Genomic DNA, 9,658 nt, shown 5'->3' with positions numbered 1-9,658 from the left:
AAGAAAACTTATATTCACAGTAGCTGTAAAAAGGATGCTGCAGTAACAATATTAACACAAAATCAGCTTTTAATTGTTATTTGATTTCCTGGGTGTAACCTTGAAACTGTAAATTACTTGAGGGGAAAAAAACCCTGGCAGACTGGGTAACTCACAGACAAACTGTTGAGCAGGTCATTAACACGTTGGGAGCGGGAGAGGATTCTGTTACCTATTCTTGTAACCTGTTAGGAAGGAGTGCCAGCATGTCGTAGTTTTCAGGACTATAATTTGCAGTTTGTAACTTGAAAAAGGAAGTGCCTGTACTTAATAAGATTCTGACTCTTATTACAGAGAAATTTCTGTTTAGAAAGATGGAGCATTAATGTGGAGACGGGGTTACTCCTAGGCACTACCCAATCCCCCTCGTACCAAAACTTGGATTTTAAGTCCCTCGTATAAGATGGCACAGTATTTGTGTGTAACCTTTAGACTAGGGGTCTCAAACTTTTAAACGGGGCCAGTTCACTGTCCCTCAGACCCGTTAGAGGGCCGGACTATAGTTTAAAAAAAAAACTATGAACAAATTTCTATGCATACTGCACATATCTTATTTTGAAGTAAAAAAACAAACGGGGCAAAAACACCTGGCAGGCCGGATAAATGTCCTCGGTGGGCCGCAGTTTGAGGACACCTGCATATAGACAGTCTCCCATATATATAAAACCATCTCTATATTACTCAATACCTAATACTATGCAAATTGCACTGCACGCTGCTCCTCTAAGCCATCGAGGGATTGCTTTGACCATTTAAATGCACCCCTCACCCCCAATATTTTTTATTGAGAACTAGTGGTTGCGGAAGGCCGACTTTAATTGCTTCCCAGGCAGCTTTCCCAGAGCCTGGGAGAGGAGCAGGGAGTGGTAACCAATCAGAGATGGCCCATGAGAACAAGTGAGAGAGGTGGCAATTGTTGGCCCTGAGTGGAGGTGGGGTGGAGGGAGCTGAGTGCAGCGAACACCAGCCACGAGGAGGCTCTGCATCTCCTGTGTGTGCAGATGCCAGCTGTTAGATCTGGCAGCTGCATTCAGGGAGGTTGGGCAGTGAGAAAGGCACCTTACATCCAGCCTGAGATGGTAGAAAACCAGTCCAGTTGTAGAGCATCAATCTCTGGTGAGTGTGAGTTTGAGCCAGCCATCAGGAGCCCTGGGGGCCTAGTGGGGTTACAAGTTAGGCTGCTAACCTCAAGGTCAGCAGTTTGAAGCCCCCAGCCTGCTGTGTAGGAGAAACATGAGGCTTTCTACTCGGGTAAAGAGTTAGAGTTTCAGAAAAATCACAGCAGTTCTTCCTCGTCTTCCAGAGTTACTGTGAGTCAAAATCCACCTCGTGGCAGGCCATGTGAGTGTAAGGAGGCCTGGTAGTACAAGGGCTAGTGTTTCCTGCTCACTGAAAGGTTGGTGGTTCCAACCCACCCCACTGAGAACACTAGATACATAGTAGACCCCAGTGAAAATGCTGGGCTCCTGGACCACCATGCCTGACCTCTTCGACAGATCTTTTTTTTTTGGTCTTCCCTCCACCCTGAGTCTCTTTGGTGCTGTCTTGCGCCCAGGGATAGGCCCACTCCTCGGGTGTTGTATATGGACTGCCCTGAGGCTGACCACTCCCTCGACTGGCAGCTTTGGAACTGCAGTTGGATGGTAGCAGGGCTGTGCCTGTATCCCGGCGTCTGGTCTGGTCCCGTCACAGGGTTGTGTTGGAGGCAGTGCCTGGTCTTTGCTCCAAGGGTCCCTGGGCATGCAGGTCTCAGCCTGTGGGCATTGGCAGGTGTCTGCTCTGAACCCCATTGTTGGCAGTGTGGTCAGCACTCCTCTGAGAATGCCCAGCATCTGATTGCTGCTCTTGACTGCAGATGGCCCCCTCACCCCCACCTTCCTTTCTGTGCACACTGCCTCAGTCACTGTGGGGCCCTCCTCAGCTCCTGAGCCTCTCTTGCCTTGGCCCGTCAACCCACCTGCTCCTCCGGCCCTCCCAGTGCCAACATTCCCACCCCTTCCTCCTGCTTCAGGGTTGTCCTTAGCAGCCACCACTCTCAGTGTTCAGTGGGGGTTTGTCTTATTTTCTTTGTCTTGGCCAAAGACGTCAACTCCACAGGGGCAGGTCTGGTACCTGACTCCCTCCAGGCAGGCACCAGCAGAAGCCTGGGACCCAGCTTTCCCCCAGCTGAAGCAAACTGGACTTTTCTGCTGTAATAGCTGCCAGTCTGACCCAGGACATCAGTCTCATTGCTTCTTCCAGCTCAGGCCCCACCAGCGCTGTTTCCCGCTGGGCCGAGTAGCCACTGTGGTCTGACTGGTGGTGATTTCTGGTGTCTACTGCGGAGCTGGGAGGAGGCTGTGTGCGTGGATGCCCATGGACAGATCAGATGCTCACTGGGGACCCAGCAGCCCATCTCAGAGCTTGGGTCTGCGGCCTCGTGCTGTAGCCCTCTGGACCGATCCTTCTAGGAAGCAGCTCTCCAACTGGGTCGGCGATGAAAAGTATTAGTGCTTTTGTGCCCAGCACATGGTGGGAGGCATACAGAAGTCTGGACGAAGGGGTTAAGGAGCCTGTGACTGCTAACCACAATGCTGGCAATTCAAACCCACCAGTTGTACTGCAGGAGCAAGTGGAGGCTGTCTGCTCCCATCTCCAAATTCCTATCTAAGGTCACCTCCGGTGGGATTGGACTCCATGGTGTTGAATGAGGAAGTGAAGGGATTCATCAGAGAAATGTCCTAGCCCCTTCTTTACTACATTACCATTTTATTTGAAGTATAGGAGTTTTTAGAATATTAAACCACCCATTGTCATCAGGTTGATTCTGGTCCATAGTGACTGTGCTGGACAGAGTAGAATTTCCCAGAAGGTACCCGAGGCTGCCGTCCATACATATGCCACTGTGCCCCCCAGAACTGCTCCAGAGCTCGGGGTGCAGCTGGGCTCTTCTTAGTGCATTTTAATTTTAGAACCCCAGGTGGTATTTTTACAGTGGATTGCGTGGTTTTTAATCATTTTGTTGGGGGCAGTCACAGCTCTTAGAACAATCCATCCGTTCTTTGTATCAAGCCGTGTGTTGGGTTTTGAAATGAGAACTTTGTTTCTGTTTCCTGTTTCAGACGCCTTTTAGCTTTGGCATGAACCACAGAACGCCACCCTACCCCGCGGGGGACTACTGTCTCCTGTGCAGAAGCGAGCGCAAGGACCCGGCCTTCTCAGAGAGCGGCGGCCTCAAGGTCTCGAGCAAGCTGGCCCTCTCAGCAGCGGCCTCCAAGGGCAACAAGGTGCTGCACCTGCCGCTGTGGGTGTGCCCCGACTGCCGGCGGACAGTGGAGAAGGAGGAGCGGCAGGAGCAGAGTGCTGTAAGTCGGCTCCCAGCGGCCTCTCCAGGAGGGTGGCGGCGGCGGTGGGGTGGGGATGTGGGGGTCCTCTGGTCCTTTGCTTTCTGCACTCGCTCCAGGGACCACCTTCTTCCGGAAGTTCTTCCCCTTCTTCCCTGCTTAATTCAGGAGCTGCTAGGAAACCTACCTACCCCAGCTGGACAGCAGTGTCAGCAGGCGTGGGGTCCACAGGGTTTCCCACTTGCTTTCTCGCTGGGCGGGTCGGTTTCCTGCAGAGTGAGGCTGTTCCTCACCTTCGGTAGCAGCCCCGGCTGCCCAGAGCCGCTGCCTTCCCAAGGAAGCTAGAGCTTTGCTTTCCCTTTCTCTTGGAGTCCAGGCCACCTCCAGGCCATGGTCCTGGGAGAGGACATCCAGGCCCAGGCTAAGTGGGCCCTGGTGCCAGACGTCTCTCAGATCTGCTAACGCTCTTCGAGAAAGAGCTGGTTGCACATCTCTTGGGGATCCTGGTCCAGAGCTCTTCTGAGAGCAATTTAGTCTCTCTCTCTCTCTCCTAATATTTTGCCAAAGAGCCTGATGGTGTGGGGCCACTGGGCTACTCACAAGGTCAGGGGTTCAAATACACCAGCCAATCTAGGGGAGAAAGATGATGCTGGCTGCTCTCATATGGATTTGCAGACTCGGATGAGAGTCAGAATGGACTTGCTGACCTGCTTGCGGCTGTGGGCTTTATGCTAGATGCAGCCAAAAGCACCAGCACATGCCACCTGCTTGTCTCCCGGCCTGGACTGTGGTCCAGTCAGTGTGACCACGCCTAACACTGCGCATGGGGGCTCCATCGTAGCACAGGCACGTGTGCCCTGGCCGCCAGCTGGCTGGACACTGATGCATTTTCCCAGTCCCAGCTGCCAGTCTCTGTTCCCCTTCAGGTAGATGCTTCACTAGCTAAGCCTCGAGGTCTCCTTGCTCTTAAGACAGCTGGGTTTCTCACTCAGCCCTCCCCCCGCCCTTGCCCCAGCATCTTCCCAGGCTCTTCTCTGCCGCAGCCCTGCATGAGCACTCTGCTCACCTATCCTTTTGCTCCCCTGCCGAGTCCACTGCAGGAGGGCAGTGGTTCCTGCCTGTTACCAAGGCCAGGGCTGGTGCCACAGAATGAACACACCTGCTGTCCACCCCTCTCGAAAACCACAGCAAGGTGCTGTCTGTGTCCAGCTGGCCCAGTGTCCCTGTAGGAGGACAGAGAGCAGCGCCACAGGGTTTCCTGGCCGTTAGCAGACCGTCCATCTCTCTTCTGTGGAGGAGCTGGTCAGTTTGAACCACCGTGCTTTCTGTTAGTGGCTCAGTACTTAAGCATTGCCCCACTGGGACAACCCCACCCCACCCCCGGACTTGTAGTAGGTCTTAATTTTTTTTAACCTAAGTATCTTTTTATTATTTTAATCTTTGCTTTTTGTGTTCAGTTAAAGCATTTATTGTCTTCACAGGGGACTTTATTTGGGGTTGTTGGAATTCACACTGTGAGTATCCCTGTGCAGGCCTGCTGGCTCTGCCCCAGTGTCTGTGCTTTTCCAGATTGGATTGCCCCCTCTCCCGCCATCCCCTGGGAAGCACTAGCCTGGGTCCAGCTCACCCGTGTCATCTGGCTCTAGGGTTATCCCTGCGACTCAGGCACTGTGTCCTCACCAGAAAGTGACCTCGGGGACCACAGAGGGACAGCGCTGGGCCTAGCTGGTGGATGCAGACCCTCACCTACTTTTCTCAAGTTGGCTTCTCTTTCCACCTGGGTCACCTGACTGGCATGCTGGTCTTTGCTGTTTTAACTGAGATGTAATTTCTGGTTGTTAGGTGCTATTGGGTGGCTTCTGACTCCTCGTTCCCCGTGTCGCCCTGATAGAGCTTACATTCAGTAAGACCCACCCTGGGTAAGGCGGTGGGGAGGGGGGGAGGTGTCCAGGCCAGTGCGTTACAACAGATGTCTACTATCAGGAAGACACCCGTCCATGTTACTTGTGTGTAACACACTGACCTGGATTCTGCCGTGGCCCAGGAGCTCCCTGGCTCCCTTGGGCAGCCCATGGATTCCCTCCCCTTGGTCCTGGAGCTGGTGTCACAGAAACGCCGGCTGCCTGTCCAGCTGCTCCATGGACGCCTGCCTCACCTCAGTAGTTGAGTCCTTTTACTGCCCACTGACTTACAGAGCGCCACGGCTGTTTACTCTCCACCTGTGGAACATGTGGGCTGCGTCCACATTTGGCAGTTTTGAATAGAGCTGTTACATTCTCCTACAGGTGTTTTTGTGAACATCTTCTGTATGTGCTGCTGAGTGCGGCTTGCTTGTGTCTCTGAAGAGGGGTTTTGCATCCACGCACAGGAGCAGTGTTGGCCTGCTGTCTCAGTCGAAGGCTGATGGGCCGCGTGGGAGTCCCGAGTTTCTCTTTGTGAGGGATCACCACAGTGGCTGCACCATTTCCAGCCCCACTCAGAATTCAGGAGGGTTGCAGGCTCTCCTGACCAGCACCTGTTGTTTTCCTTTTGCTAAAAAAATCATAGCCATCCTAGTGGGGGTGACTTTTTTTCTCTCTTGGGGCTTTGATTTGCATTTCCCTTGTGACTTAAAATGTTGAGCATTTTGGGGTGTGCTTGTTGGCCATTTGAATGATTATTCTTTAGTGAAATGTCTGTTCAAGCCCTTGGCCCATTTCTTGATTGAGCTGTTTGCCTTTCTGTTGTTAGATTATGCAAACAAATCAAACCCCTACCCCCACCACCCTGCCACTGAGTTGGTTCTGACTCAGGGGGACCCTATGCAGGCTTTCTGAGACTGTGGGTCATGTGGGAGCACACAGCCTCCTCTTTCTTCATGGGGGGTGGGTAGATTTGGACTGCTGACTTGCAGTTAGCAGCCACCAGGGCTCCTGTTAGGGTCTTTATATATGTTGGGTATTAAATCCTTATTTGATAGCTGATCTCCTAGGTTAAGCCTTTCAGGAGTAAGGAGTAAGCACTCTGCTCTTCCCACACCTACCGGTCTGCTCACGGAGGGCCCAATCGTGGAGCTCATGACATTCTAGTAGATCACGTAGTGGGAGAAACCTGGCCAACCTGACACAAAACCTACCTATCCCAGCAGCACATATGGAAACAAGTGTCCCCTCCGCTCCCACTCCCCAGCACCACCTTCGTGAGATATCAGGTGCCCACATACAATGTATGTGGGTCTATTTCTGGACTCTCCGTTCTGTTCCTGTGACAGAAGCATGGTGTCTTAATTGCTGTAGTTTTAGAGTGAGTCTAGCATGGAGAGAAGGTAAGGACTTCTCTGGTGCATGTTCTCGTGCCTCTGCAGCCGCCTGTCATCGTCTAGTCCGCTTCCTCCTAACGGCATGCTGGTCAGCGTGCACTGACTGCTTATGGGCATCGATTGGAGGAAAAGGAACTTCTCTCTCATCCAGGAGTGTGAAGTGTATCTCCACCTCTCAGGGTTGGAGATTTGCCTTTGTTAAGCTCTTTCACCTTTTTATATAAAGATTTACTGCTAGATAGCTACTATTTTGGAAACTATTTTTAAAACTGTCTTTTGCATTTTCCCGTCTTACTTTCAGTATTCTGAGAGTCACGGTCCTGTGGCCTGGCTTCCTTAAGGACATCTCCAAGTTATTTTCACAAGTTGCACTCCCTATTGACAGCAAGCTTGCCTCAGGTGCCCGTGGTCTCGCTGGCTGCTCAGGCAGCCCCGTGAGGAGTGTAAGCATGTGGGGCTGCAGTTAGAGCAAGACCGTGGTACTCCTGCAAAGGATGCAGGTGCCTGAGCGTGCTGTCCAGCCAGTGAGAGAGAGGGTGGTCGGCCGGTGTCAGGTCTGACTGTGACTGTGGCCTATGTGCAAGGTACTGGGAGAGCTTGATTCTGTTCCTTGGATGCTGGCAGAAGATGTGGGGGTCCTGTTCAGAACTGTTAATCTGTTCCTGATGGCAGAGCAAGCCAGCAGGAATGTGAGTCCTCTTAGCATCCCCACCCCAAGTCCCACAAAGTGGTGACACAGAGGGAGGGTCACAGTGAGTTTCAGTCCATGCTCAGGAACACTGGGCTTGTGGCACACATTGCTTTTATAGTGAGCACTGTTCTAGGGGATATGCTGCCGGGTCTCCAGAGACAGCCCAGAAGACAGGCCAGGTGAAGGAAAGATCAGGGTCTTCTGCCCTGGCCAGGCCAACCGGCCTGGAGGAGTGTGAGGCTCTGGCCATCCTCCCGGTAGACAGTCAGCAAGAGGGAGCCAAGGGAATATTGGCAGCATTGAACAGTGGCAACAAACAGACTGTTTTTGACCTTGGCTACATGTCACTTGGTGGAGGGGTAGGAGCAGAAGCTGGTCTGGCTGTGTGAGGGGTAGCCGAGGGGAGAGGATGCTGAGGAGGGCAGTGTCAGGAGCTGACTGAGTGGAGGATGAGGACAGCCCCAGAGGGGAGAGGGGGTTGGGGCTGGGGAGATATCACCCCATCCCACCCCAGATTAGGTTTTTCTCACATAAGCTTGATAAGTGCATGACTCCATGTGTAATCAACGTGTTGTGGTCTTAGGGGCTGACTCCATCCAGCAAGCCTCCCCTGGGAGGAGAGCCTCGGATCGGAGGGCCATAGTCTCAAAAGCTCCTGTTGGGACCCCCACCCCCACCCCCGCACATGCATCTGCCCCCAGGGGACCGGGCAGTCTGGTGTTGCTAGGCAGTGGGCTGTGTGTTGTGGATTGTCCTCCTCAGAATGTACCTTAGCACCTGTACACAGGCCCAAGTAATAGATTACGTCATGTCCTGTGCTCCTGGACTTCAGGACCATGATACTTTTGTTCCTGTTGGTGGGCAAGCTGCGAGTCTTCATGCTCTTGGGGACAAGGTGTGGCCTCGCCTCACTGCATTGCCTGCACCCACTGCTGGGCTGCCAGCTGGGGGCAGCCCTACACTTGTAAAAGTGCTGTGGGGGCATCAGCATTCCTGTGTCCTGGTGCTGCCTGCCAGGCTGGGTAGTGGCTCACAGGACAAAGTAACATCCATTTCCTGAGTGTCTCTCTTTAGCCCCCACAAGCACCTGGCTGGCCTTGGGCAGGTTGAGTTCAGAGTTGTTAGAGGGTGGGAACAAGTGTGGTGGACACATGGTGGTGTTAATGAGGCCACTAAGGGAAGAGAGGCTGGTTCTTTCCCCCTCTCTGTCTCTCACTGTCTCTGTCTCTTCCTCTCTTGTCTCCTCCCTCTCTCTGCACCTTCTCTCCTTTCTGGCCCGTGCTTTCTCTGCTGTCTGTCTCCCCTGCTCTTTCCTCTCCATCTCTCCTCTGTCTCTCTCTCTCTGTCTCCCTGTCTCTTCTCTCTGTCTCCCTGCCCCCTCCTGTCCGTGTCTCCCTCTGTTTCCCCTTGCTTTCCCTGTCGGTCTCTCTCGCTGTGTTCTCCTTCTCTCTTCCTCTGTCCCTTCCGCCCTTTTGTGGGACCATCGCCAGGCTGAGGGGCTGTGAGGAAAGTGGGGAAGCACTGGTTGAGGGAGTGCTGTCAGAACACTGGTTGGGCATGTTCTTGGAGGTAGAGAACGGATTGAGTAGGTGAGGACCTGACCACTGGGCAGCTGCTTCTGGGCAGGGCTGCAGCTCCACACTTTCTCCTCAACTTGTGTTGGGGCAAGGTGACTGGGCAGGCCCATGGGTGGACAGCCTCCAGGGCCAGCCTGGTCCCTCCCTTCTCGGGACTGCCTGCCCAGGGCCCTCTCTGCAGTGCTGGCCCAGAGTGTTCACTAGGTGGCTGTAACTTTAGGGTGAAGGGCACAGCTCTGCTGGGTAGGCAGCCGAGGAGAAGGTTTGAAAGTGCCCATACCTTCATGGAGCTGCTCGGTTGAGGGTAGATTTTAGAAGTTTCCTATCTGCCCCAATCATTAAAAACAGTATGGGAGCTGTCCTCATCCTCTGAAGTCCTGCTGCACACCAGAGGGACACAGTGTGCTTGGCTGCAGCGGCCAGGAAAGCCCAGAGGTGCGCTTAGTTCTCTCCAGCTGGGGCCATGCGGAGCCTGAGCAGAGCACAGCACAGAGGCCCAGCATCCCCTCCCCTCCCCAGCCAGGGAACCGGGCCCCTGGAATTTAGCAACTGTTTCAGCTGAACGATGAATTTTATTCACTTTAAGTTTAGTTTGTACTTTTAAGTTCTCAACTCGTTTGTTTAAGAGTTTGTATAAAGACTAGAAAACATGTTTGTATTACATTTAAGTTTGTGTATGTTGTAGTAACAAAATAGTTAAAGACTGCCGTGTGGGGGACGGGAAGTACAG

At 53.1% G+C, this 9,658-nt stretch overlaps 1 protein-coding gene across 1 annotated transcript in view; it reads left to right on the top strand.

The window, feature by feature from the left end:
* Window positions 1-3,161: 3,161 nt before the first annotated feature.
* The window catches only part of FAM193A (family with sequence similarity 193 member A), an 83,261-nt gene continuing 76,764 nt past the window's right edge, over window positions 3,162-9,658 (top strand). The window contains exon 1 of the mRNA XM_045289489.1: window positions 3,162-3,383. The gene's annotated coding sequence lies outside the window, so the exon portion shown is untranslated. The remainder of the gene's footprint in view (window positions 3,384-9,658) is intronic.

This window comes from Echinops telfairi, unplaced genomic scaffold (assembly GCF_000313985.2).
Source record: "Echinops telfairi isolate 266 unplaced genomic scaffold, ASM31398v2 ScPeMD7_28;HRSCAF=97, whole genome shotgun sequence".
Classification (NCBI taxonomy): domain Eukaryota; kingdom Metazoa; phylum Chordata; class Mammalia; order Afrosoricida; family Tenrecidae; genus Echinops; species Echinops telfairi.
This window is presented reverse-complemented; position numbering and strand designations above follow the sequence as displayed.